Here is a 27,273-nt window from a genome sequence, read left to right on the forward strand (position 1 = left end):
AAGATTACAGAAAATGGAAAGAACTCCTGTGCTCATGGATTGGTAGAATCAACATAGTAAAAATGGCTATACTACCAAATGCAATCTACTTGTCCAACGCAATTCCCATCAAAATTCCAATGACATTCATCACAGAGATTGAAAAATCAACCCTAACGTTCATTTGGAAACACAAAAGACTGCCAATAGCCAAGGCAATACTGAGCAAAAAGAGCAACTCTGGAGGTATCACAATACCCAACTTTAAACTATACTACAGAGCCATATCAATAAAAACAGCATGGTACTGGCACAAAAACAAATATGAAGAGCAGTGGAACAGAATAAAGGACCCAGATATGAATCCATGCAGCTATGCCCACCTAATTTTCGACAAAGGCACCAAAAACATATGATGGAGAAAAGACAGCCTCTTCAACAAATGTGGCTGGGTAAACTGGATATCTGCCTGCAGAAAACTGCAACTAGATCCATGCCTGTCACCATGTGTTAGTGTTAATTCAAAGTGGATTATGGACCTTAATATCAAACCTGAAACCTTGAAGTTAGTATAGGAAAGAGCAGTTCCCTGAAGAGCAGTAAGCAATACTCAAAAGCAAGGACTTCCTCAGTAGAACTCAAGCACCTCAGCAACTAAAAGAAAGGGTAGACAAATGGGGCTTCATAAAACTAAAAAGCTTCTGCACAACAAAAGAAATGGTCTCTAAATTGAAGAGACCACCCACAGACTGGGAGAAAATATTTACTAGCTATATATCAGACAAGGAACTGATAACTGAATATACAGAGAACTCAAAAATCTAAACTTCCAAGAAATCAATGACCCAATAAAGAAATGGGCAACTGAGCTAAACAGAATTTTTTTCAAAGGAAGAAGTCCAAATGGCCAAAAATTACATGAAAAAAATGCTCACCATCTCTGGTCATAAAGGAAATGCAAATCAAATCCACACTAAGATTCCATCTCATTCCTGTTAGAATTGTTACCATCAAGAACACAGCTAACAAAAAATGATGGTGAGGATGCCAGGAAAAAGCAATCCCACTGCTGGTAGGAATGTAAGTTGGTACAACCACTGTGGAAAACAACATGGAGGTTTCTTTAAAAAAACTAAGATAGATCTGTAATAAGATCCAGCAATCCCACTCCTAGGGATATACCTGAAAAAATGTCACTCAGGTTATTCCAGAGGCACCTGCACACCCATGTTTATTGCGGCACTATTCACAATTGCCAAGTTATGGAGACAGCCAAGATGCCCCACTACCGATGAATGGATTAAGAAAATGTTGTATTTATACACAATGGAATTTTACTCAGCCACAAATAAGAATGAAATTTTATCATTCTCAGGTAAATGGATGGAACTGGAGAACATCATCTTAAGTGAAGTTATCCAAGCTTAGAAGACTAAAAGCCACATGTTCTCCCTCATATGTACATGGTAGACCTAAAACAAATGCAGCAATATTATAGGACACGAGTCACACTAAGGGGGGGCTGTGCAAAGGAGGGATTGGGCAAGGTAAGGAAACCAAAAACTTGAATGAGGTTGATGTGCTCACAGTACAGGAATGAATGTAGAAACTTTAAACTGGCCGGGGCCACTATGGGAAGCAGACTAGGGAGGAGTGAAGAGGACTGGAAGAGGCAAATCAAGGGGAGATGTAATCCACATATGCATGGGAACAACACAAGGAAACTCCCTGTATAGCCATCTTTATCTCAAAGTAGGAAAACGTCAGGTTTCTTGTTTTATCTTTTATGTTTTTTCATCTACAGAATCAGAGAACTGAAGGGTGGAACAGGTTCTGCCCAGGGGCAGGGGAGTGGGGGAGTAGTTGGCACTGGTGGGAGGAGGGAGGTGGTGGGGAAAGGGGTAGGATGGTGAATATGGTACAAACAATATATACACACATATGCAAATGCAAAAATGTTACCTGTTGAAACTGCTCCAGGAATCAAGGAAAGGGGATGGGGCACAGCAGTGGAGGGGTGAATTCAACTATATTTGATACATTGTAAGAACCTTTATAAATGCTGCAATGCACCCCCACCCAGCACAACAAAAAAATAAATTAATTAAAAATGAAAAAGAATATAGAACTAATCATGATACATTATTGTTGAATGATATGGTAAAAGTTAGTGATGAAGACAATTGCTAAGGAATGGGTAAAAGAAAGTGGGTCAAAGAAAAGAGAATAATAATAATAAATTGACTATAACTAGCGCAGAAAATTTGCCTGCTATTGCCTCTCCCACACATCATTTATCCACACATTCATTCAACAATGATTTATTGATTGCTTGTATTATGTCAAACACGATGCACACATTATATTACAAGACACACATTAACACAATGGCACCATCTTTTTCTGTCTTTGAAGTGCAGCCCAATGGCTACTTCATCTGGAAAGCTTTACTAAGGTCCCCAAGAATCTTGTTCAAGTTTCTTCTAGAGTCCCTGGATCTCTCTGTTCTAACTGGAGTACTTCCCAAATTTACCAAAGCTCTATGCATGTAGTTGACTTTTAATAAATGGCTTCTTATTTTACAGCTATTAGACCTTCCATTGTATCATACATTCAAACAACAATAAACAAAAAACATGTTTATTTTATCAAGTAACTGAAAGTCTTTGAAGAACTAGCTAAGAAAATACTGGCATAAAAAATATCAAAACAACAATTTGATTTTTTTTTTGCATAAATAACCACTTAGGTAAAACCCAATCATTCTTGCCTATGTAAGCCTTAAAGATGTCCTAAGTCGTGTCCTAAATTGTACCTTTTCCACCAGAGACATGGATTCCAAAGGAGATGGAATCTCACAGGAATGGACAAACCCCTAATTGACATCCTCTGAGATATTTCATTCATTATGCACATGTGAACAGTAAACACACATGACCTTGAGAGAAACGGCCAAGTGTGAGAATTCCCTGAGTAGTAGTACCCGCTTCTACCTGCTCAGGGTGTCCACAGAATCAAGATCAACTGCAAGAGCCCATGTGTTGTGCTGGCCAGCCGTGACTGACTCAACTATATTCAAGAATTTGCAGAGCTCTTTAGATTTTACTGGCTTAAATTTTTTCACAAAATCTAACTTTACTTTGCAAAATGTTGCAATTTTTTCCATTCTTTTCCAGATCTGTGCTTATGTTGCAAGTACACTTATAGACACTAAAACAACAGACTTGTAAAGCAACAAAATAACTTGGTTTCCAATCATATTTTCTAACAAAAAAAGTTTCTTTCATATTGCATGAAGAATTTGGGAACTTTTAAAAGGCTTATAAATAACTGAAGTCACTGATAATAACATAAGGGTAATTCTATAAGCACAATAGAGACCAAACTGCAATAATGATCCTATCAAAGGAGCTCTGAAATACCTTTTGATCTTTCCTTATTCCAGAATCAAAGTGAAACTCCTACCCTTAAAACTACCTGCAGAGAAGATCTGGCATGGAATCTATGGTATTGGGAAACACAGGCCTAAATCTGAAACACTGGGAACAATTCTTACTCAGCAACTGATTCCTTCCTGTGTCATCTCTTGCCAGTTGATGCCTTCCCCGTATACCCGTATATCCAAAGAATCTCTGTTTCTCTCTGTCTCTCTCTCTCTCTCTCTCTGTGTCTCTCTCTCTCTCCCTCCTTCCCTCCCTCCCTCCTCTCTCTCTCACACACACATTCACTCACACATACACACATACATGCAGAAGTTTATCGAGAGTTTGTGCCCTATTCTATGAAGAAACGAGATGCGGCTTTCTTTGGTAACTCATCACATAGAAGTGCAAAAGCTAGTTGTTGCTTTCCCTTTAGATACATAATCCTCAGGAAAACTCCAGGGGCAGACAGAGAGTGGTGTCATACTTAAGAATATTGGATGGTTTTAAGGTATCTCCCCTGCCTGGATTACTAAGTATGAGACCTTGGAATTTGAAATAACCATTAATATCATCAAATTCAACTTCTCCTTTAAAGATAGGGAAAGTGAGACCCATAAAGATTATAGGACATGATGAAGGTGACAATATTTCATTATAGATTACAGAGCTTTGGATTCTGCTGGATTCCTTTGGCATAGGATTAATGGCACACTCTGCATCATCTCTTATGGGGGGCAGCCTAGCACAGACTGCCTTTTGGGATTTCCAGCCTTATTAGATTTATTCATTGGGTTGAGTTCATATGTCTTTCAAATTTTGGATCCCAAGAAACACTAAAATCCCTGGTGACATTTCCACTAAGCTCTCTGTGCTGAATTTGGAGTTGTATTCATGGAAAGCTGCAGGAACACTGTTCAGTTTGGATATGATCATCAGCACATCCCAAAGAGATGTATAGGAAATGGATCACAGGCAGTCCACAGTAATAAACATTGCACAGTCTTTAACATTACCAGAATTGATATCAGACCTTTCTTTATATGTCAAAACACCTTGTAATCATAGGATGTGTATTGAAAGTTGTTGACAAGGGTTGGATGTGGGAGGTAAAGGGGTAAGGGAGAGAAATGAAAGGGGTTGAACAGACCAAAATAAAGTATACTCACAGTAGGGATACATAGTGAAACCCCTTTGAGCATCAACTTAAATATTAATAATGAAAGACAGGACTATACAGTGTGTGTGGGGATATTTGTGGGAGGGGGGAAGAGAATGAAGGAGACTAAGGTGAGGGAATATGTTTGATGGACTTCATATACTTATATGAAATAGAACAAAGAAACCTCTTGCAATTGGTTTAAGTGGAATGGGGAGGAGGTTGAGGGGGAGAGATAATGGGGGTGTTCTAACCAATGTACAATATAAGCTTAATTGGAATTGTCACTATGAATCCCCCCATATAATAAATATTTCCTAAAAAAATTATAAAAAATTTAAAGTTAAAATTATTATATTACCAACAGCAATATTTAATAAACCAAAACATAAGTGCAGTACTAGAAGGGTGTGTGATCCTTTCCACCTTCCCACTTTAGATAACAAGAAGGATTTACAAATATTACAACTATTCTATAATCTTGAATGGAGAATAAAATCAACATAATAGAGTTGCATAAATTTCTGATCTATTTTGGAAATAGTAAACATCAAATATATCTTACTGATATGTACTGTGCAAAAAAAGTGGAGAGTCTGGGAGCAATTGGACAAGTGTCACCAGGTTCTCAAGTTCAGAAGAAAAAAAAAAAACTTGTCTTAAACAGGCAGATGGTTCAGAGCCCTGGACAGTTGCCCAGCTGCAGCTGCTACTGCTGAACCCTGCCTCTCTGTCCCCCCAAAATGTGGTTCTCCTGGCGCACAAATACTAAGTAGTTTGAAGTCCACTGGGATTTCTGTTAGATGGAGTCTTAGTGACTCCAGACGAGATAAGACCAACTGTCAAATGCACGTTAACTCTGAAAACCTTATGAAAAGCAAGATTTTCAATCACCTGGACATTTTCATAATACTTTATCTGAATTTTGATATTTTGCATAATAGCCTCAAGAAAAAAGAAAGATTGACTGTATTTCAGGAAAAGGGAAATGATAATACCAAAAATATTTTTAGTTGAGAGATTTTGCTCTTCACAGACAAAGGGAATTCCTAATTGAAATAATCAAATAGTTTCCTGTGTTTATATTCACTCTGCAAGGTATTTGAAAAATGTTAAAGGACAAATAGCAGTGAATATTTTAATCGTGAGATGAAAAATATTCAAATTCATTTGTTTAAACTGCACAATTCAGGGCATCACCCTTTCAGGATGTCTGAGAAACCACTTCAGACAACCAGCTGTTTTGGTGTTGGTAGTACAAGCTGCTTTCATGACAGCCTGTACCTCGAAAGGACTAGGAAATTTCAGCACTCTGAGGCAATACCCATAAATCTTATGCAAAATTCAGCAACTAAAGACAGGCTAGCAGCTATGCCTACTTCCATTTTAAAATGATACCTGATATGTTTAAGTATCAAATACAGCATAGGAATGATCTTCTAAACCTCCAGCTGCAATCATAATAGGATTGTTATTTTGGTCAATATATCTTTTATCTCCACATATTTGACTGTTCTAAGAAAAAATAAAATCATTGCATATAAGCTTTGTAAACAGAAAAATTACTGTCTTAAAATCCATTGCAGAGTGAAGATTGTTACAAAAAATGGCTTTCTTTGTTAACTCAACTAACTACACTATTTTAATCTAATAATAGTGGGTGTACACTTATTCCTATTAATAAAACTTTTTAAAAGCAAGATTCTTCTCTTCATTTTAGAATTAAAAAGACAATATAATTTCTTTTCACTCTACTAATTAATTTTTTGGGTATTTAGCAGCCCATCTACTACAATTCAAAAAAAAAAATAAAGGTTGAGGAGGACCAAGGTTTTCTATAGGTTTTTTTATACAGCATTAAATTAGGGATCCTACCATTAAATCTAGCATCTTCAGAGTTACCCACTCCACCCTAACTTGGAGCAAGTCTGGATGAAAGTCAGCACTGGTAGTGTCTCTCAGAGCTGCATCCAGTTCCATAAGAATGTGAAAATTCTAGAGACCATTAAGTGAATAAGTCAGTTTTCAGGACCACTTTTAAATATAACTCACTTTTACAACTTACCTCTTCTACAAGGGAGCTTTGAACTGATGACTGTTCTCCATCCAAACAGGGCCTTCATTTTTAGAAACATAGGGATATTTTCTAATATATCTTGAGAAGTGGATGCAACCTGAAGTCTAGGGAATTAAGTCAGGAAAGCTTGATTTAAGTAAATGTGAGCCTTTTCATTCATAATGACACAGAGATAACTGTAAGTCACATTTGCACTTTCATGTTTCAGACCTGATTTGATTAATTATTCTAGAATACAGGAATTTCCTTTAAGACAATATAACTAATAGGTTAGAACAGGAAAATAATTCATGTTTCCTACACAAGATGTATCCTCTTCCTTCTGTGTCCTCTTGAGATAATCATTGTTATAACATATCTGATTCTCTGAAACTTGTATACAGATTTCTAATTTTTTGATTTAATGATGATAGTCAACACTATACTGAAAGGACAGCTTTGAAACCATTGACAAAAAGAGCTAAGCCTCACTTAAGCTCGATGTACTAGCCATCATCTGGTTAAAGTATTAGAGTAAGAACTTGAACTCAATGTGAGATTTGCATTGCATAATTTTACTCACACACTCAAGTTCAATGACGTACAGGTCAATAATCAGAGAGGAACAGTAAAAGAAGGAAGTTAAGAAGATGAATACGGTCGATGTACTTCCTATACAAGAAAGAACATAGAATTTTTAAAACTGTTGAAATCACCATAAGAAGGGGACTAAGGTAGAAAGGAGAAAAGTAGAAGAGGTGAACTATTTCGGGTTATAATACATATATATGTACGTGGAAATGTCTCAAGAAACACCCTGTAGAGCTACCTTAAACAAACAAAAATGGAGAACAGGAAGGCAGAACAGATCCTTTCTGGAGGGATTGGTCGCAGAGGACATGGGGAAAGGGTGTTGGAGAGTGAATATGGCACCAATATTGTGTACACATGCATGTAAATAGAAAAATGAGACCTGTTGAAACTATTCCAGGAATGAGGGGGAGGGGGAATAAAGGAGAATGATGGAGGGGGTGAATTCAGTTATGATATATTGTAATAACTTTTATAAATGCCGTAATGTATCCCCAGCATAACAATTAAAAAGGGAGTAATATTGAATAAAAATCCAAAGCGTGCCTTAGTGTAATAACTTAATAATTTAGTTCTGCAGCCTCCCAAATCTGTGACCATGTGAATTACACAGCAGCAAACATAAGATTTATTTGTGGATACTCGGCCTATGGTGCTAGTTTTAACAAATATGAGGTCTGATTTCTCATTTGGGCTACTTGATGTGATTCGGGAAAAGACATATTCCAAAAATGCATGACAATTGCAGTCAGACAACTTGAAGGTATATGACCACAAAGGACTTTAGGTGAAAAGGGACACACATCAGCCATTCTAAAAATCAGCTTCAATAGCCATTCTCAGCCATTCTCAAAATATCAGCTTTTTCACAAATTCTCTTTTCTCTAGATGTTTACTGATCGCTTTGTCCTGGGGGTGTTGGAACACTATTATGTGTTTTAAAACACTGAAGAGATCTCTGTTTCTTGAGTTTCAAGTTCCAAGTTCCATGATTAATGGTGACAACACCACTGTATTCACACCCAGAATTCCAAATGTGCATCTTGAGTTACAGCTTCTTTCCAATAGGACATTTTTCATGTTTCTTGAAAGCCTAAGCCAAAGTCAAACTTAGATTAAAAAATCTCTCTAATTATACAAAACGAATGCCAGAAAATCTGGGAAGCAGAAACTGTCACTAATTCTTGACCCAAAGTTAATCTAAGTTTCTCAGATGGATTGTGTTAATTCCTTTACTTATTCACAATTTACAATTACCTCATTCATCTTACTGCACTATGTCATGCTCAAGTATTTAGATATTGAAAACTGTCTTGATCTGGACCTGAAAGAACATCAGAAAGACTCAGGAAAATCAGGCTGTATTCTTGCATTTGATGATCAAGTAGAAAATACAATTCTGGCCATCCAGATTATAGTCATTCTCCTATAACTGTCTAGGCTTTCATCCTTTTCTGCTCCTGCTATAAGAAACCTATTCCTAAAGACAGCCATTCTTATTCTCTTACTTGTACATTCTTCCTACTGCTGGCATCAAGAAATCTGAAATCCTTTCATCGCTATCTTGTGTGAACACCAGGCTTCCTGATATCTAGAATTAGAAGCAAACTTTTAAAGATTCTGAGTGGTTTCCGAACATTCTACTGCCTCATGGAAATCTGTTCTCAGCTTAACTATGCTTGTAGGAAAACTTCCCTTTGTAACTGACATCTTTGAGACCACTATCAAATGTCTAAATTCTCTATGGTTTGGGGATCACTGAACTATCCTGGGGCAAAAATCCAAATGTTGCTTCTATAAGAGACTAGCCTCATCAACTAGCAGTTATCAAGTGGAACCAAAGAAAAAGGATCAAAAGTTTCTTGGTTCTTTTTTATTTTAATACCTACTATATTGTTTCATATTTTTGGAGCATTCCATGGAGTCACACAATATCTGAACTTGGCTAATATGAATCTATGACTTTATCTTTCAGCTTTGTTTTTGAAATATAGAATTCATAAAAGAAAAACTTGTCCCCATAAAAAATACCTACTTTACCCCAAAATAAAAACAGAAATGGTAGTAAATACATTCGCTTATTCATAAGTCATATCTTCTTTTAAAGCATCATGGTAACATTCTTCAGTTTCTGTTTTAGAATAATACTTGCTTTTTCCCCTTTGACACTACAGCATCATGGCTTTATGACACAACTGGGCAAGCTTGTTTGTTGTGTTAATATCACAGTTTGAATGCAGTAAGCCATGAATTCAAAGGAAAGAAACTACAAAGGACCAAAAAGTAAATTGCTGGCTGAAAAACAACCACATCTTGAAGTGGTAATTCAAGTTTATTTTGTCATCTTTATTAATGATACTCATTATGCTATAGGGTATTACATTACATAAAAGAAGTCATATGTCCCCAACCGTATGTGGATAATGCTGCAAATCCATCGGGGGACTCCAGCAATGATGAAAACCACCTGAGCAAAGCCTGAATAGCTCACTTATGCACCAGAACCCAGAATGGAATAATCGCTCTGATTTTATATACGTTGGGAATGTATGTATTTATTTTAGTCAGGCATACTAAATGAATACACTTAAAGTGAAACTGTGCAACCTTATAAGACAATCACTGCACATCTCTGTAGAGGCCCAAATCCCTTCTCTTTTCTGCCCACAAAAGAATCAGGAGTGCCATAAAGAAAAAAAATACACAAATGCATCCTGTCCAAATGACAGAATGCAATTCCCCCGGTTAGCAATCTAATGGAGCTGGGTCTTACAGCTTTCTGTGCTGTGTGGCAAGAAGACCCAGGGGTGTTCTGTGTCTCTGTGTGCTCCTTAGGATGGCACTGCAGAGAGGCCTTGCATACTTCTGGGAACCAGAGACACTTTAACACTTTTCCCATCAAAATCTGTGACAGCTTTACGGACTTGGAAAAAAAAATCATAGGATACATTAGCAAGGATTGAGAAATAACAGCAAAGTGTTCCTTTAGAATGGTAGCAGGCTGCAGTAATTCATGGAAATCACAGGAATAGAAGCTAACATTTATTGAATCTTTATTATGCCCTTCACTGGCCTAAGTGCTGCATCTACATCATCTGCTTTAATGCTATGACCCTGTCAGTAGGCACTGTTAATAATGTCATGTGCCAGAAGAAGAATATACAGTGTACAATGGTCAATTGGCTAGACTAGGAACCCAATGCCTATAAGCATCAGAGTCTGAGGCCCTATGTCAGGCTGGCTCCAAAAGCAGCGCACACAGACCATCTGGAGAATAGTGCTTCTTCCACTATTGCAGAGTGAAAAGTTACACTAAAGGAAGGCTCCTGAGACCTGACCCTACACAACAATCTTCTCTCTCATATGGGAACGGAAGACAAATTCATGTTACACTGTATTTCTGCTCCCTGAGTAGCTAGAATTACAGGCATGAGCTACCAGCACCCGACTGATGTTACACTATATTTAACCAGGCTCCAAGTTCGCAGAATTCTTAGTTCTTCTAAGATGCCTTCATTTAGCTTCACAAAACTGAAAACAAAAATCTCTAATGACATCTTTCTAGAAGGTCTCAAAAGGAAAGGAAGATGCAGGAGATTTAGAGTAGAAAAGTAATATCCAAGAGTCTGGGCAATGGTCTATGCTTAGAGTTCTGGCTGTTTCTGAGAGATAACCAAGAGGAGAAACACAATGCTTCACACAAACACAGAAAAGCTTCAGAAAGGAGTTTTAAGACAGATACACCAGGGCTGGTGGTGTGGTTCAAATGGAAGGCAGGCTGTATTTTTTAAACTGGGTTATGTATATCTATATGGTATAATAACCGAAATGTAATGTAAATCATAAACATAAGCCACATATATAACTCATAATTTTCTGGTAGCCACCATTAAAAAGAGAGAAGTGGGGGTGCCTCAGGCCTATGATCTTAGCTACTCAGGAGGCAGAGACTGGGAGGATTGTGGTTCAAATTCAGCCAGAGCAAAAATTTAGGGAGACCCCTTCTCAACCAATAAAAGCTAATGTGCACCTGCCATCCCAGGGAAGCATAACAGGAGTATCATACTCCATGCCAATCCAGGTGTAAATGTGAGACCCTATTCAAAAATACCTAAATCAAAAAAAGGCTACAGACATGGCTCAAGAGGTAGAGTGCCTGTTTGGCAAGCATAAGACCCTGTCCAAACCCTAGTATGAGAGAGAGAGAGAGAGAAGGTGAAGTTAATTTCAGAAATAAATTTTTAGTATTTCCATACATGCATGCAGTAATATACTTGGATCAAATTTACCTCCTCTACTACTCTTTCTAATCATCCTACTATGCTTTTTAAAACCATTTTAACAGGTTTTGGTATTCTATTTTCATACAGGTTAAGAAGTACTTTAATCATTTTCATCCCTTCTCACTCCACCCACCGCCACTGGTTCCCACTCTATTATAGCAAACCAAGTAAGCCAGAGTAAGAAAGACAAATCTTGTGTGTTCTTTCTCATATGCAGAATCTAGACCTAAAGAAATGGCACCAGCAATATATTTTACTTAAGGTATTAAATCCAAAATATTATCCTTTACACATGTCATCAATATATAAAATTATGACATATTTTACATTTTTCTACCATCTTTTAGAAATTCATTGTGTCTTACATTTACGTCAAATATTAATTTCAGACTAGCTACATTTCACATGTTCAATAGTCACATGTGACAGATGGTCTTCTTATCGGGATAGCAAGGAAATAGGTCCTAGGGTCACCTTCTAGACTCTCTTGAGAGGAAGAGGAGAAATTCTAAATTTTCTTTTGGTTTAACAAGTACAGTTCTATAGAACAGCATTCCATTTGGTGTAATATTACTCTGTGGAATATTTACCTAGAGCTACTTACATGCCAGGCACTGTTATACGTATACTATACACATTAGGTCACTTAAAACACCATTTTTAGGAACATTTTTTCAGGTGAGGAACTAGAGATACAGTGCATTCCAATAACTTGCCCAGGGTCTCACAATAAGTGCGAGATATCTGAGAAAATTAAACTTTGAGTACTTAGGTGCTTAACCGTGGCTCCATTGTAGTAGTTCCTTAGTCATATGCTAATGACATATGCAGTGACAACAATGGTAGCAATGAGTGGGGTTCTTGATGAAAATGAGGTGTTCTGATCCTCCTCAGCCTGGCGGGGGCAGGTCTTACAAATCTTCACTGGCTCCTAGTTGTGAATTAAATAAGACCCAGGCACTTCACTGCAACACTTTGGAGAGTTTTTTTTTTTTTTAAAAGCTTCCCAAATTTCTCTGCATATATTCATGAAGAACACAGCTGCTACCTTCAGAAGATACTTGGCAGGTAGTAGACAATCCCATAAAAGAAAAATATTGGCTGAGGTGAAGTGCCTTTTGTTCCTTTCTCACTCCGTCTTTTTTATTACCTCTCTTACTCCTTTTCTGTGATCATGTTGCATTGCTTTAAAACTTTTGGTAGGCCAATTCCAAAGGCATTGAGGTTTGACAAATGTCCATCATCAAAATTTAGAGGTATGGTAAATTGGGCTGAAGAATTAGTGAGAAGTGAGAGAGACTTTCTTCCTGCATAGCTTGATTAATTAGATCCTGTGAAATTCATGTGCATATCAACCCATAACTCCCCTTTTTTCTCCACCTTGCCCAAATACTATACAATGCAAAGTTTAGGAGTTAAGAAAGAGGTTTGCAAAGAAAATGGCCCCCTTTCATCCATCCATCTAACATTCAGAATTCCTGGTGCCTATTTAGTGCTGATTTTGCTCTCCAAAGCTGTTCATGGCACTCAGTAAATAGAAAAGGGGTGAACTTTACTTAGACAAACCTGAGTGCAGTCACTGCTCTATTTACTTAGTAATATTGTGACTTTGGGCATTTCATTAAAACACTCTGAGACTCCATATGTCTTTGCTAACTGTGAATAATAGCACCTATCTCTCAGAGTTATCACAGAAACCAAGCATGTGCCTGGGTATGGAGGTTCTTGCCTATTTTCCTAGCTACTTAGGGGGTGGAGATCAGGAGGATCATGGGTAAAAAGTTACCAAGATTCCATCTCAACCAGTAAAAGCAGTGCATGGTGGTGTGTATCTGTCATCCCAGCTACTTAGGGAGCATAAATATGATTGTGGTCCAGGCTTGGCTGAGCATAAACACAAGACCCTAATGTAAAAATGAAGCAAAAGGTCCTCAAAGCATGGTTCAAGTGGTAGATCACCAGCTTGGTGAGTGCAAGGCCCTGACATTAAACTTCTAACACCAAAAAAACCAAACCAAAACAAAACTCAAGTAAGTATAAAATGCCCAGCACAGTGGCTGGCATGCAATGGTTAGTTTTAAAGTGATGAACACTATTGGTATATTTTGTAAGTGAAACCTTTCCCTGGATATTCATTTTATCCAGGACTGAGACCGTGACTAGATAATAGCCAGAGACGCTACAAGTACCAAGACAGACGAATAGGCACCAGTCTTCAGGTAGTAGCTCTCTTTGAGCAGTGGCACACTAGTCTTCCAAATTAAGGGAAGACATAACAGAAAAGAAAACACAAGACCCGCATATCAAAATCAATGAAGAGTCTCCCGCTACTCCCAGTGTTCTCCCACTCGTTCTCAGTAGAGGTGAAGTTCCTTTTGCTGAAGATCTAAAACAACTATTACAGAGCTGAAGAAGACTTTCTTTCCTATAGCCTCTTTCCAAGCCCACAGGGGTGCTAATGGCCTGATGCAGTATCATAGTCAAGCAAGCATCCTTTCTCTCCAGACCTCTGTGCCCAGGAATTATGTCTAGTTCTAACCTGAAACTGTTAAGTCACAGTGGACAATCCACACGGGCCTGCCAAACACAACATTTTTCTGATAAATGAGAGTTGAAATGGCAAAGCAGGGAGTTTGTGGTCATTGCTCATGCTCAAATAAAAGCCAGATCTATGTTCTGCCCTCTCCTGCTTTGGTGAGTCACAGGAATAGAATGGTCATTTAGAGAAATGGGCCTCCCCCCAGCAAACTGACAAACTGTGGGAGTGCTAGCCTCTTTTGCAAAGCAGTTTCACCTGCCTAGTTTTTGAGCCATAAGAAGGAGATTTGAGCTCTATGTGTTTTTGATGATGGACTTGACAGATTTGTTTCAAGTACCCGTGACATCAGATGAACACATCAACATATGTAGTGCGTGATGTTCTTATCAGAGCACAGAAACCTGCTGATGAAACGCTGAGAACTGAAGGGCCATAGTGTTGAATGGGTTTAAAAATTCCACAGAAAACCATGAGAGTGGACACCATTTTTTCACCTCTATTTTGCCTTCTACTTCAAGTATATCAGTTATAAAACTCTTTAAATTCAACCAGCATAAAGACTAACTAAAGAAGTAAATCTCATTCATTCAGCTCTCACAGTTCAAGAAGCATCGAAGACCATGGATGGAAATAACAACAGTGTTTTTTGTTATTGGTGGTGGTGGTTTTTAATTTACACGCTACTGAAAGAAATGGAGACCTATAGCATCCCAGCAAAATACACTTCGGCTCTAATGAAAAACATTAAACAACAGGACTCCTCATTACCCTATTTCATTCTACTTCATTGAGAAAATCCAGACCATCCAAGGTGATTTCTACCAACTTTTTACTCCCACACAAACTCCTTATTGCATTCACACGAACTTACCCACCATCCCCCATCTCAGAAGACGAGGTGTCCCTAAGTCATGACTATAGTTCTGACTTCTGCCCTCTCCCCACCACTTCTCATAAACACATTTAAAACACTCCAACCTGTTTTCCCTCATTTTCCCACACCTTACAAAAATACTCAAGTGTGCTATCTAATAAAAGCTTGCCCTTGGGTCTCACTTTTTTATTTTCACAGATTTTCAGCCAGAGTTCTCAAAAGTTCAGTCTACCCGTCCTCCTTTCATAGGACTTCACTAGAAGCCACTTGTGTCTTCCCCACTTTGCTGAAAATGTACTTCCCAAACTCACTAACAAATGCCTGATCTCCAAATGCCATGGTCATTTTACAATCCCTATCTTATGAAATCTTTAATGCCTTTGTCACTGTTCTTGGAATTCTCTTCTCGTCTCTTACTGCCTGCAGTTCTGAAACTACTGTGGTTCTCCTCACGCCTCTCGATGGCTCCTTCTCAGCTTTCCTTCCTGGACTCTTTTCCTCCATCTGCCATTTAAATGTCGATGTTTCCCAGGGTTTTGGCTGTGCTTCTAGCTGCCTAGCCTCCCCCTGCTCCTGACTGTTTTCTAAATTCCAGATTTCGAGCTGCATCTGTGAGCTATACAACACCTTCAACAACTACTTTTATTTTCTGACTAAATTAGAGTCGGTTGCTAGGATCTGAGAATGGAGGGTATTTGGATTAAGTACAATTCTGGTGAAAAGAACAGGGAATGCAGTTGTGTATGAAGATAATATGAATAAACAAATAACTGCACCAACAACAAAGCAAATAAATGAGTGCCTCAGCAGACATACAGCATGCAAATTGAGCCATGTGATAGTCCCGCTTTAGTGGACAGAGGAATCTTATGCCCGATTTGGGTTATCACACTTAAAACAAATGCACATCTTGAAAACATGTTTATTAGATTCTATGTGAAACACTCTAATTCCTAAGCAGTGGGAATATAAAGATGAATAAGAGTTCTGGCCTTCTGATATTTATTCTAGCTGGAATGATAAATTTAAGTTCTGTAGCACAAATGAGAGATAGCAAAAGCTGTCTTGAGGAACAAGAATTTCAGCATTGGTATTGGATACTAAGTGATAAATGAAAGTTCACCAGGAGAAGAGTAAAAAGGAATCACAAATGACCTTCTGAAGAGACAGAGATAACTAATGGCCAAGCATGGGTAGAAGGGAAGACAGTAGACCAAGATGAGACAGAGGTGAACAATGAAGTCTAACTAAGGACCAGTCTTTAAGCCCAGTCCTATGTCATTGCAATCTAAATATCAAAAGGTCTAGAAACCACCTTGTATGGGTTGAATGAAGGAAATGGGCTGTTTTATCCTGAAAAGAAGTATATGGAACCCAAAGTGTCACCACGTCATTGAGGAGCTGTCTTAAGCATACAAATTTTTAGCCTACATGCTTACACAACTCAGGAAGAAATTACTAATGATGGACTAACTCCCACCAGAGAATAGGATGCTTTGTAAAGAAAGTAAGTTCTCAGTCACTTGCAGTGTTATTCAAGTTGGTCTGGAAACCTGCAAATTGAAGTAACTGAGGAGGAATTTGTGTTATTGGAACTTTAAGGCTGACTATAGGGTTTTTACTATTTTTTTTAATTCGTTTTGTAGGGCATGGTCTCCCAAGATATGGGGTCAATAGCAGTAGACAATGAAACTTGCCACTCCTCTCTCCTTTCAGGAAAACTTTTATAGGCTTCTGAAAAGAATATAGCTTCCAATTCGAGTTTTAGGTCAAATCCTACTCCAGTGATTTTTACCATCACATCTTAATAATCAAATCCTTTCTATCTTGTCATCTTCCATAATCATGCTGACTTTGAGGGAATAAAAATCCGCAGACTGGTGTCTGACCACAATGGTTTCTTCCATCTCAGAATAAGTGCCTTCACCCCTATTTCTTTCTTTCCTCCCCAACCTAGTCTACATTTTCAGAACCGGAGTTTTTGCTCATCCTCCTCTTCAACATTTTGGTGAAAAACTAATGTACTTGATGAATTCCAAACTTAAGTTAACCCCAACTTTTACTCTCTATACTCTTGTACCCTGACGGTCAGGAAAAGAGTTTCTTTTTGCAACTCTCTGGGTTGATGTGGCAACACTTTCTGTACTTGACAATCTTAGCTGAGTCCTCGCCATGGTAATTAACTCTATTTGGCCAGCTCATATTTCCCTGCCTGGGTATTCCAAGTGTTGTCCCTCGTCAAGACTATTCAAAGGCTAACCAGATGATCTTACCTTGGATTTCACGGGCAAATGTAAAAACATCTAGTATTCTTCTTTTTCTCACCACAACTTTCAAAATTATAATACTCATCTTCATCCTTACCTCTTTGCATTTTGACCAAGGATATTAAGTTATGCTCTACAACCCATCCCATTATGAATCTTGTATCACTAACTAACATCTCCCCACTATCCTTTTTTCTTTCCTCTGAAAATGAGAACTATTCCAGTGATGTTTTTACTTTTATCTAGTTCTCTTAATAGGATGTGAGGAGACAAGGATACCCAGAGGCCTTACTATTTGCTCGGTGAAAGTGATCATAAAGATACGAAGTAGAAATGGTAGTGTGGAAGGGAGGTTGAAAAATCTCAGATTGAAGAGATTAACTCAGGATAGTGGCTGACGTTATCACATAACACAAGAAACATGCCCTATCGCTTCCTCTAGAACTAAAGGGCCCAACTAGAACCACTGACACGAATTGCCCCAGGCACCCGCGGGATGAACACCTCCCTGTCTGCTTCCCGAGTCACTAGCTTCAAATTCAAAGTCAGGCACTGGTGCAGCTGATTGACCAAGACAAGCTCAGATGCAACACTGTATTTGGCAAGTACTTGTCATTTTGAGTGTCTGATTAGAGAAAAACCACCTAAGCATTGGAAGGAGGGTTGAATCATGGAGTGCAAATACAATGTGGTTTCTTCTCAGGCTATGGATTTCTGGACACAAACGTTATATTTTTCTATCACTTCTTTATCTTTTTTCACATTGAATGCCCCCAAATTTTAGTCATCTACTCAAGCTTTAAACCACCTACAAATTAAATACAAATGCCTATCCTAGCACAAGCCTCTAGCAAAACCATATAGACCAAAGCCAATAGCAAAGTTTGGGGAACACCAGGAGAAAGACCTTCAAGTTTGAAGTTAATCTTAACGGATGCCCACTGACAAGGAAATTTGATGAGTTATGGAGATGATTAACTGTGCTCCTGCCAAGTCTGCCATGTTTTTCTATCCTATTCCAAATCAAATAAAACCCATGTGCACTATGTTGACAATACCATCTAAGAACTATCACAAAAGAGGGTGGGTGGCAATTTTCACTTGGTATTTTTTTCTTCTTTGTAAGCCAAGGATGGAAAATCAGAACAGAAAGATGGAGGAAATGTCTCCTGGGAAGAATGGGAAATGGAACAATCATAAAGCATCTGTTAAGAGAACAACAGGCCCAATAGGTAATCCAGAAGACCTGTATGATTCCATGCCAGCTGGTGTAAGGTGCCATGAAAGAGGGTGTGTCAAATAGAGAATGTGGCTAAAGACCTGAAGCAAAATCGTCACCAGACATGATTTGTTCCAAATATATTACTTTGAAAACCAACAGGTGTCAAGTCATTCATAACTTCAGAGAACCCAGAACTGCTGGCAAACGGCTCTCTACCTTTAGACTCACAATTTGTCCCAACTGGGGTCCCCTGCAGCTTCAGAACTGGCACACCAGGCAAGAGCTCTGTAGCAAGAGGCTTTTTCAAACTGCATTTTTTTTTCAGCAGTTAAATCTGAGCTCTAACATTTGGCAGGTCTCCTTGCTAACATTTGGCAATAATTGTTTATCAAATGCTAACAAGGAATGCTGCCAAATGTAACAGCTCTGACTGAACCATCTAAAATATAATATTGAGGCAAAAGTCTGCAGACATGTGCTCAATCCTTTCTGACTAATCCTAGAAATAGGATCCTGTACCCTTGGTCACCAGACCATGCTGCACCACTGCAGGGAAGCAAAAGACCAGATTCTGCTTCCTCTGAATGCTGCATATACTTTCCCTTCATTTCTAAGGGAGCCTGCAAAAGAAAGAGGCCTGATGAACATAGAGATGGAAATTTACAACAGGCTAGAGACCATGTGCATTGTAACTTCAATTTGGATGCAAATTTGTGAAAGATTGGGCAGCACAATCAAGGCTGAATTACCTTTGACAGGCTAGCCATTTTTAGTCAAGCCGATCCCCTTTCTTGTTATCCCTTGGAAAGCCTCATGTTTTTTAACTTATTTGTTTCCTTTTTTCTTTGATAATGTTGGGGTTTGAGTTCAAGGCCTTGTGTTTGCTAGGCAGGCCCTTTACCACTTGAGCCATATCCCCAGCCCCTTTTGTTAGTTATTTTTCAAATAGGGTCATGCATTTTTGCTCAGGCAAGCCTGGACCACAATCCTCCCATGTAAGCCCCCCTTGTAGCTGAGATGTTGGGCACAGTACAACACCACACTCAGCTTTTTATTAAGTGAGATGGGGGGGTCTCACTAACTTTTTGGCTGATCTGACCTCAAACTGGATCCTCCAGGTCTCCCAAGTAGCTGGGATTATAGGCATGAACCATTGTGCATGGTTTGAGGTCCTCATTCTTGTACTCATTTGGCTTCTTTCTACTTGCTCTTGCACAGTGTATATCTGGCTTCCCCTATCTTTGCTAAACCAAGTCTTTAAAGGTCTAGCACAAATTCTACCTCCTTAGAAGTTCCTTCTTTACTCTATCTCCACATTGCTCATTTCCTGCTTTCTTAAATTGTTTTGATTTTAAATCTTTCTTGCTTGAAGTCTTATTTGGCTACCTTGGTACTTGCATGGTTCTTCTGGCTGCTCAGAACCTGGAATTTTACCTTCCCCAAGCCTCCTACTAACCCCCTTGAGGACAGGCTCTGATTGCTTAACTCTCCGAAAATTTCTAACATGGAGCTGCATAAACTCCTCCACTTAATGGCTGGGTGGGTAGTCTTAAGTAAGTACAACTTAGAGCAAATGCAGTTCAAATTATTTAGAAGTACTCATTTGCATCTTGATATGTGATATGCTCACTTTAATGTATGCTTAGTTATTCATTGAAATAGATCTTTTTAGACACACTCCCAGGTAATTTTAGATTATGTTAGCTAAATTTGGTTAGCTGGCTATATTTGAGAGGAAACAAAATGCTTTTCTTCCAAAGAATTCTATGGTTGAAACTTTTAAGTATTTGGTAATCTTTTTGAGTGAGCTTTCATGCTGTTTTACTAGGTCCTTGGAATATGAAAATAGCAAACATGCTGCTCTGTCCCACCCCTCTCCTGAAAACCACACCTGAATAACAAAGTGTTATTTAAATAGCAAAAAAGAAAAGCCCTCAATTTTAGTTGAGGGATAGAAACCAATAACTTGCATTTTCCCTTTATGTTTGCTTATGGAAGCAAATTTTCATTTAAGAGCTCTTCTAAATAACTTTGAGAATGTGTCCTATTTTATACAAATACACACGGTACACACACCAGACATATAAAGATAATATACATAATGTAATCAAAGGACTCAGAAATTATTTGGGGGGGGGCTAGAATAATTAGAACAGCAAAATCAACATTCTCATCTCTAGTTTATGTCTAAAGAATAGGAGATTTTCTATGTTTTAGAAATGGGAGATTTTGGTGTTTCAAGCAATGTCTAAATTCTAAGCCCTCTCTCTTTGCCACATAATACCTGGTAACTTCGTGAGGTTCCTAGATATTCCAGTCCCTCTGAGGTAATGAGGGTAGTACCACTTCTTTGATTTATGTCAAAGGCCTCTTCCAGGTACTCTTTCAGAGTCTACATATAAGGCCAAGGAATCTCTTTACTGAGGAAGCCAAACAAGACAATGATTTATAAGCAGTTAGGAGTCATGTAAGGACATAGGATGGTAACTTTTAATGTTTAGATTTTTACTTACGCTGCATAATTCTGCTCTAGTCTTAAACTTTCCTATGGATGAAAGTAGGCTCCCCTCATCTGCATAACAGGGGACACAGGTACCGTTTTCCTCAGCATTGTTTTTTTTCCGAACCATTGTTGGACGTGGGTCCTTCTGAGCCACCAGCTCAGTTACCAATATATAAATGGTAACCAGGCAGAAAGGGAAACCTTCACAGAAGGATTTTTTAACCCAGTAAAACACCAAATTTGGGCAAGACTCTGGAGTTAAGCCAATGCAGACCCATTCACAATTTTGTCTGGGTTTGGGCCTCCTCACAGTTGTCTGTATAGGACACATTGTCAGCACCCTTCTAGGCTGTGATTTCTTCCTGAACCGAACAAAATACAGCTGACATTCAGATTCTGGGACACAAGATTGTCCTTCCCAGTGGAGTGCGGTAGAGTTTGCGTTAGCCCAAAGATTTGCCTCTTTGCTATAAACAGAAACCATCACAACTTACAAAGTGCCTTTGTGAGACAGAACATTTCCTCATGATTTTTTCAACAGCTGTCTTGGTGAAGTGTATTTTACTATTTATGCTAGCCTCCTATAAAACATCTGAGAAAACTCAGAATAACAATGAAAAGTGATTGTGTTCACAAAATCAAGTAAATCCAATAATATTTCTGACAGAATTGATTACAGTAATGTCAAATGCCCCTTTCCTCTCTCTGAAAGTTATTTCAAACATAAAGATAATGAAATACGAAATACGTTGCCTGTCACTTGTAAATTGTGTGCTGAAAGTCTAAAGAGATAATTTAAAGATTTCCAGGTAGCACAGCACAGTTGCTTTATTTTATTTGTCAAGGAAATATATTAGTTAAGAACTTTTTTGCTGTGAAAGTTGGAAACCCTGAGAGAGAAGCAGATATTTCAGTCAGAATATGAAATTTCTTCATGGGTCACAATTCCTTAATTGCAAAGGTTCCATAGATGTGGTGGAGATGGACAGAGAGAGGAGTAGATATGTAGGTAGCATTATTTCCACAAGGTTTTGATGTATTCTTCCAAGTATGTCACTCACAAGTTGTGTGCTCCAAGGAAGTCACTGAATCTCTTTGAGCTTTAATTTTCTTCTCTGTGAAAGGAGAAAAGTAGTTAAAATGGTATCTTATATATATATTTATATAAATATGCAAATCTGTGTACATGTAGCATACAGTACTTGTTCAATAATAACTCTTATTATTATTTTTGAATACACTGGTAGTTGTAACTGCTCTCAAATATAGGCCTCTAGCATATTCCTTCAAGTCTGTCTTCTGCTTACTCCTACTTTATTAATTTAATCTCATAATTACATAATAGAGTCAACCCTCCTTATCCATGAGTGGCCCATCTGTGGATTCACCCAAGAGCAAATTAAAAACACGTATTTTTAAATCCAGAAAATTCTTAAATACAAAACTTGTGTTTGTCATATGCTGAGGGCTGTGCCTCAAATGTGTGAATGAAGTGACAGGCAGGCATATGCTGCTGAGCCCCTCTGCCACTTCCCAGATCAGCCTCTTTCCAGCACACATCCTGTGACCCTTGTTCACCTACCGTGTGGGTGGTCCTTCAGTGGTGGTATCTGCACTGAACACGTACAGACTCTTTTTCATGCTATTATTCCCTAAATGGCACAGCCTAAGAACTACTTACAAAACATTTATGTTGCATTAGGTAAATCTAGAGATGATTCGAAATATACAGCAGACTGTGTGTAGGTTATATGCACACACTACATCACTTTATGTAAAGGGGTATAGTGGTGGTCCTAGAACCAACCACTATGGATACCAAGGAACAACTGAACATCTCACAGTCTATGCCCTTCCACACTGACTCCTCCTAACCTTTGTGAGGAGGGGATTGTTGTCTTTATTTTGTATTCATAGGTCTCTTAATTTTGTCTTTCTCACTATAGGTAAACCCTTTATTTGGGTGTGTCACCTGGCAAGGTCTCACTACATACTAGTTAAATAACTAAGACCACTAGGGTGTGTTTTACACAGATGAAAAAACTCAGGCTCAAAATAAACCAATAAAGTCAATCATTTCAACTAGTAAACAGAGGAGGTGAGGTGTGTGAGGTGGCCTTCACTATTAGAGTTCACCTCTCTCCTTGCACCTCACTGCCTTGTTGAGCCTAGACCTGCATGGGGCAGAGCTCAAGAAACCTGACTCACACATTTTCCTAACAATTTTTCAAAGCACACTTTTTCCCCATACAATATTCTTAATGGGCTATCCAAGAGGGCAACTTGTAAATCTCAGTTAGTAGACTTGTTCTGAACACCAACCACTGGCATTCAAGCAGTTAGGTAATTATTGCTGCTGGAAATTCAGAGGCCCAACCTGCATGTTCCTCTCACTTCCATCTCCGGTGAATTTGCCACCAGGGACTTTAGAAAGGAAAGCAGTGAAATAGTAAAGTAAGTGTCTGATGGCTAAATGGCACAATAACAGATTTCCACAGCTTAATTTTTGTTGGGGGGGTGTGAAAGACAATGGTCCTTACAAAACAGTAGAGAGCCATTGAGAGTGAAGCCAATTTATGCTCTTCCATTTTGCTGTCATCAACATGGATACAGCCTTCATCTAACTGAGATTGTATTCTGTTGCTGAGCTGTTTCAGATGTATCCAATTAGATCTCCATTTTAACACCTTCGCTTCTGGACATTAATAATAAGAATACACATTTTGTAGTGCTTGGAAAGTCTTCTCCGTCGTCATGTTTGATATGCCCCAGGTAGGAATAGGAAGGACTATTCCCCTAAAAAACATCTTTGAAATCACACAGGCTGTGACAGAGCTCAGGTCCTGTCTTTGTTGTCTAGACCTTATTCTGTAGACACCTATATCTATGCAAACATTAGGTAGCCCTACTGAACAAAGCATTGCAATTATGTCAAATGTTTAATGCTCATCAAAGAGAATAGAAACTGGACTCACACAGATTTTGCACCGGCTTTTTTGTTTTGTTTTGTTTATGCAGTAAATTCCACAGTTAATATCAGAAGACAGGCCACTTAATATCCCTCCTATGTTTATTGGGAGTTTCAATTTTCTCACATTTAATAAAATTCTATAGATTTCTTTTTTATAAAAGAAAGCATGAGATACAAAGAACACTGAGGGGTCAATCTCCAAATCTGATTAGTACCTCACAAGAACACCCCCACAGATTCCATGACCCAGTCTTCACTCTATTTGCCTTGTTCACAGCCAGAGTGGCAACACCACTCAGGCTGCTGCTGTGCATAGGGTCTGCTGTGAAATCGAAATGAACCCAGGGGGGACCGATTAATATGACCACAGCATTTTGACATTGAGCACATCATATAAAATTATTCTAAAGAAAACAGTTCTGTGATCCTTTGCTATTTAAACATAGGAGGAGAGATCTTTAATCAAAGCCTACTTTACTGTAGTATCTATCATTGATAGTCAAAAAAAACAGTATGATATGCTTGTGAATGTTAAAACATTAAAGTGCTATGGTTGTTAAGTATGAGCAATTTGTCTTTATGGCAAAACAGGAGGTCTATTGGGACCCTTGGATTCCTTGCAAAATAGGACAGCATTTATTAACAGCACCTTTTGGAACCACTAATGTGCTAGGCACTGGGGAGGGAAACAAGATTGAGGGCAAAGTCTTGACCAGAAGAAATCACAGTGTCCCCGGGGAGAAAACATTGCAACACAACATACATTCAACAAATGTCAAGTTTATCTGCTTGATGAAATGTCTAGAAGTCTGCTTTGTTCTCCATGCACTGCCCACAGAATAGGTACTTAGTGTTACAATTCCTTTACTTAATAAGTCTTATCTTTCCCAAAGCCAAGAAATCCCTTAAGGGTACCAGATCCAGAAGAAAGTTCTTGAGATTTACAGTTGGACAGCTCTAGATTTGAAACCAGATTTTTCTACTTAATAAGCATAAGATCTATGAACAATTTATAAGACCTCTCTGTGTTCAGGTTCCTCATCATTAAACTTTTTGAATATATATGAGAAAGCTAGATGTATACTGTATGTTTTCACTGAGGGTTAATTTCTGTACTTTGTTATATCACATATTTTGTATCCCCAATACCTTGCACCTTGAATTCATAGTTGCACATGATGTACAGTGTAAGGGCAAGAATGCTATTAGACATCCACAAGAGTTAAATGGCAATTTTAACCCCAGGAGGAGGCTCTAATTAGATTAATTTACAGATATGAATGTAGGCCACTCTGTTGAGATGGTCAATTAATTCAAAAGAAGATCTTCCTTTGCAGAAGGACAAAACCCTACCAGCTTACAAATCCCTTTTCATGTTGTTCTTAGCCAAGAGCAGATGTCTGGCAATATGAAAACATAGTGGTTATTTTCACAAATGAGATCTTCCTTCCTGCAGACAGAATTGCAGAAGCCTATCTGAAGCTTGGTGATCGCTATATGCAGCGTTTACAGCAATTTTCCTGCAGCTACATGAACAGATATGGTGACCTCTTAAAGTCCATGAAGGGTCTTCTTCAATGTGTAGCTGTGAAGGCTCAGAACTCATTGCTCTTAAACAACCAGGTTCCCATACTTTCTGGTTTTAGGAAGTCTTCTTGGCCTCTGATGATTCGCACATTGGTAATTCCTTTTCTCCCTTCTGTTCTGCTTTTGTTAAGTCACAGCCTCATTCTAGTAATGTGAAACACACATTGAATTCATCAAATTATTTTTCCTCCAAATGTTCCACATCAGCAATCATTTGGAAAAGGCTCTAGTTTAGCTATGCCCATTTACGGAAGCTAAGGGTTGTTTTATCTAGAGTTCATTATATAGTAATTTGGGGTACTTTGTGTGTATGCATCATTCAGTGTTGCCTCTCTCATTGTTTTCTAGACCAAATTACCTATTGCCTGTGCTGAGAAACACACCCAAAGCACAACTTAAGGTGTAGCTCAAGGTGGTTCAGCAGCCCCCTCTTCAGATATTGACTATGACTGAAGGTAGACACAGTCATACCTTACCCTTTCCCTTGGGAAAGGTAAGTCTTTGACAGTTTGGTTTGTATAGAGAAGCAAAATAGCTGTGGGGAAAAAACTAAGGAGCTCATGTTACATGCACTTAATGGAAGGATCCACATAATGTAGACAAAAAAGCTAAGTAAACCTGGGGTAAAATCCAATTTTTACACTCTTCCCACGTTGTATTTTAGTTCAGATTCTGTCAATTTACAGATTGTGCCTTACAAGTATCTCAGCCATGGCGCTCCCTGTCCAGTCCTCAGCTCCCAATCTCCCACTGCCTATTTTTTCTACTTCAACAGATGGAGCTGTGAAAATTTTTAGATTTTAAAATACTCTTAAGGATTTTATCTTCAAATCTTTGAAAGGTCAAAACAGACTAAGAAGTTGATCCTGAATGTAAGGCTGATAGGTCTCAGAAGGTATCACTCTGACTGAAAATATCTTCCCTAAATTCCACAAAGTATAGACTGTAAAAATACTGCCTGAAAATCCAACATCCATTCATTCATTAATCCAACAAATAATATTGAGAACTTAATATATGCCAGGCCCTAAGCAAGGTGCTTAAAGATTAATTTGGAATAATGAACTTACTTTTAAAATGCAAATATTGAACCCCTGGCAAGAATAAACTAGTTTCCAGCTATTTAAATATTAGTGTGAATTAGTCCAGTTGGAACACTTTCTGCTGTCTACTGCAGTTTTGAAAAGGAAGGTGAAGACTAGGATTGCACTAAAAGAAATATTAGAATACAAGGTGAATACCTACCTGAGCATGAGGAGATGGAAATTAGGTCCAAAGAGGATAAAACCATGCCAAAGACAAAATGACTACTTATTTGTGTTTTACAAATAAATTGTAGTATAAGAATCTAAGGTACATAACCTAATCTGTTATCATCCATATAGATAGTAAAAAAATTACTACAGTGAAATGGATTGAAAAACCTACCATCTCACACACTTTACTTGTTTTTTTGTTTGTTTTTATGGCATGAGCAACTAATTTGGAATTTGCATGAATCCCAAATACATATAATTTTATCTAGAATCTTTATGCTATGTATTAGATCTCTAGATTGTTCATCACAGGATGATAGATTTCTGCTACATTTTTGTCTCCTGACTTATAATGGCTGTTTAAACATTTTGTCTAACTCAGCCTAAGAAAGAAAGAGGGGAAAATAGTCCTTTTTGATTTCCTCTTGGACACTGAAAGCATCTTCGGCAACTACCTCTTCTGAGACCCTCACTCTCTTCTGTTAATACTGTATGTCTCTTTGAGTTTAGGATTCATATCCCAGACTAGTACTTTGAGAATCATAACTTAGATACTTGATCACA

The 27,273-nt window shown here is 38.2% G+C and overlaps 1 long non-coding RNA gene across 1 annotated transcript in view; it reads right to left on the reverse strand.

The window, feature by feature from the left end:
- Positions 1–9,518: 9,518 nt before the first annotated feature.
- Positions 9,519–27,273, reverse strand: part of LOC141414959 (uncharacterized) — a 62,083-nt gene continuing 44,328 nt past the window's right edge. Inside the window, exon 3 of the long non-coding RNA XR_012439978.1 lies at positions 9,519–22,010. This is a non-coding gene — a long non-coding RNA (uncharacterized lncRNA). The remainder of the gene's footprint in view (positions 22,011–27,273) is intronic.

The sequence above is a fragment of the Castor canadensis genome, chromosome 12 (genome assembly GCF_047511655.1).
Source record: "Castor canadensis chromosome 12, mCasCan1.hap1v2, whole genome shotgun sequence".
Lineage (NCBI taxonomy): Eukaryota > Metazoa > Chordata > Mammalia > Rodentia > Castoridae > Castor > Castor canadensis.